Source organism: Tasmannia lanceolata, unplaced genomic scaffold (assembly GCF_043159265.1).
Source record: "Tasmannia lanceolata isolate RefF3 unplaced genomic scaffold, GAP_Taslan_0.1 ptg000012l, whole genome shotgun sequence".
NCBI lineage: Eukaryota > Viridiplantae > Streptophyta > Magnoliopsida > Canellales > Winteraceae > Tasmannia > Tasmannia lanceolata.
The window spans coordinates 11067572-11070816 of record NW_027518689.1 but is presented as its reverse complement, the minus strand read 5'-3'; the positions used below and the strand labels follow the sequence as shown (position 1 = coordinate 11070816).

Sequence of the window (3245 nt, the reverse complement as noted above, 5' to 3'; positions counted from 1 at the left end):
AGGGGGAGAAGTTACCTCTTCTGTACTTACCTGTTTGGGTTCTGCAATCGAACCTGTTGGAGGGGAGTCTTTTCTTATATCTTTGGATGTATCTTGTATATTTATAGAAGTTTCAGATCTGACCTCCTCCTTGTGGTAATCTCTCCCACTTCTTAAAGCATATACGGCATTACATTCGTTGGAGGGCTCTTGCGGCGGCAAAATTGGTTGAATGGCATTCAACTGATTTGGCGGTACATGTTGATTCACATTCATATTCACGTTCCTTGGATTAGGAACGGGTTGACTTGGCATCTTCCCCTTTTCCCTCTCATGCAACGCCATGGCAAGTTGGGAGATTTGCTTCTCCATGTTGTGTTGGCTTGTCATGAAAGTGCTAGTGAGAAGTTCTATGCTTTTTCTAAGGAAGCTATGCGTGCCGACTCTCCTTGTTTTTGAAAATCCGGCGGTTGCTGATTTGAAACATTATTAATCATGGGGTTTTGAAAAGTAGGAGGGGAAGGGGATGGCCGAACAAAAGTGGGAGGGAAGGTGGGCCTAGGTTGGCTGAATTGGCCTTGGCCTTGGAAATTAGATGGTCCACCTTGACTCCATGAAAAGTTGGGATGATTTCTCCATCCCGAATTATAAGTGCTAGAATAAGGATTATTAGAATACAAAGCACTTACATTCTCATTAGAATTATCAAATTTAGCAAGAGTTTGACACTCTTCCATGACATGGTCCGTGGCTTGACACCAATTACACATGGGAACACTATGTGCAATTTGATTGACTTGTGAAGGTCCTTTAACAACTATTGCTTCTAGCCTTTTGATTAAGCTATCAAGATGAGCCTCTTTTACCACGACACCCTCAATTAGAAATCCCTTACTTGAAGTGGCTCTCTCACTGTCTTGAGTGGATTCCCACTCTCTTGTTTTTTCCGCCAAATCAAGTAAGAAGTTCCATGCCGCGGCCTCATCCGTAAAAGATGTAAAACCGTTATGACACATGGACTCAAGAAGTTGCTTTGTTTGGTAATCAATGCCCTCATAAATAATTTGGCATAACTGCCACAAATCAATTCCATGGTGAGGACACTCTTGGAGTAGGTCTTTGAACCTCTCCATAAACTTAGAAAATGACTCTAATGGCTTTTGTTTGAATTGTAAAATATCGTTCCTAAGCTTATTAGTTTTATGTAATGGAAAAAACATTTTTAGGAAAGCGACGACGAACTCCTCCCAAGTGGTGATGGAGTTCGTTGGTAAGCCATAGAGCCGCTTCTTGGCTCCATCCTTGAGTGAAAACGTAATAAACCGCAACTTTACCGCATCATCGGTAAGTTGTTGCAACTTAATCAAAGCACATACATCTTCAAACTCACGCAAAAATAAATAAGCATCATCCGAAGGGAGGCCATGAAAACGAGGAAGCAAAGAAATAAATTGCGATTTTAGCTCAAAATTATTGCCCTGTGCAATCGGCAATCTAATGCAAGAAGGTTGCGCGGTTCGGGCCGGATAGAAGCGATCGCACAAACTTTTGGGCGGCTCTTGTTCTTCCGCCATGACTACTTGATTTGGATTTGGTGTGATGTCTTCCGTCGTCTCTAACCGGTTTGCTCTTTCTAGTCGATTGGCCGAGTTCCGCACCCAACCTGCAATCATAAACACAAAAAAAAGAAGAAGTAAGAGAGATGGATAGGCAAGAAACCAAAATTATAACTAAACTAAAAATAACTACTAATCTAACACTTCGAATAATTAAGATTCTAATGCAACTCTCTTCCCCGGCAACGGCGCCAAAAACTTGATTGAGAAATTAAATAACCGCAAGTGCACGGATCGTGTAAATACGGGTCGAACTCAGGGAAGAGAAATCTAGTTGTCAATCCTATTCTTTTATCGATTAGAATACTAGCTAGGATATAATGTTGCCTGGAATGGACTCAGGATTTCCGTGGACTTAGACCTCGGAGCCAACACTATATATAAGCATATATTCTATTCAATCTAAGAATCAAATTCAACTAAGATCTTTTTGATTTAAAATCCAAATTTAGGCAAAGTGTACCAAGGTTCTAATGATCTCTTTTAACTACTTATCTAATTTAATTAGAAAACCAAAATTCTAAGGGCCTAAGTAAATTGGAAAATTACAAAAGTAATTTGGAACAGTATAAAATCCTTACTTCAATATAAAAGATTACTTAGGGTTAGAATCCACCATGGGCTTGGATTAGATTGATTAATTAAAATAATTTTCGTGTATTGAATTGTATATTTGATAATTAGTCTATGGGAAATAAGATCAATGGATGTCATCGCCCATGAGTAATTTATTAAAGACACACTCCAATTTTAAAGGCTATATAAATATTTATAATGTTCATAGAAATCACTCATACGAAAGGGGAAAGCCAATGGCATGAATGATTGGTATCCAACAATTATAAACCATTAATTCCATACCATCAAATTTAATTAAAAACCTCTCTCCTTCCCCATGGTTTCATCTAAACCCTAAGTATATAGAATTTAGTTACTCATGAAGAAAGTCAAAGAAACAAAAATAAAAAGTAGAAAGAAGAGAATTTCCATTAAGAACTTGAGAAGGAAAAAGAAAACAAAAAGAACTCTTCTTTAATTGAAATTGAAAGTAAAAATACATCAAATTGTAATTTAAAATAAAGAGCAAAATAAGAAAAATTTATTCTTTTTCTCCTTCAATGGTTGAATCATTGTCCTCTTTCAAGCCTTGATCGGATTCCTTTCGTCGATACGAGTCCAACGGATCCGACCACGCGCGAATCGGAGCTAAAACGAAGAAGTTATGGTCCGTTGAACTTTTAGAAAAAAAATAAAAAAAAACTGCTGAAGACGCGACGCGACGAGACGGGAATAAAAATTCAAGAAGATGGGAGAGAGTTCAAGAGAGATTGATATATAGATTTTGGGTGAGAAATGTTGCTAAATTAAGGGATTGAAAAAGATGTAAGGTGGAGATTAAAAAGCTAATCTTAGGAAACAAGTGGAAGGACAAGATTAAGGCTTGAATGGGCTTTCTATATTTCTTCTAAAAACACATGGGTTACTTTCCTTCTTTTTTTTTTCTTTCCAAAGGTTTGTCTAAAACCTTCTAATTATTTTGTCAAGCAACTTTCTAAATGGTAGAAAAATAATGGAAAGATTCCAAGTTGAGGAATATGTGCATGAAAGGACCAAATTGTCCATATCTTTCGAATGAATTGCAATCCTGCC

At 37.5% G+C, this 3245-nt stretch overlaps 1 non-coding gene across 1 annotated transcript; it reads left to right on the top strand.

Moving 5' to 3' along the window:
* The first annotated feature begins 1065 nt into the window (after positions 1-1065).
* LOC143889028 (small nucleolar RNA R71) lies at positions 1066-1172 on the top strand. The gene has a single exon (XR_013254653.1). It is a non-coding gene; the product is annotated as a small nucleolar RNA R71 (small nucleolar RNA).
* Positions 1173-3245: the final 2073 nt, after the last annotated feature.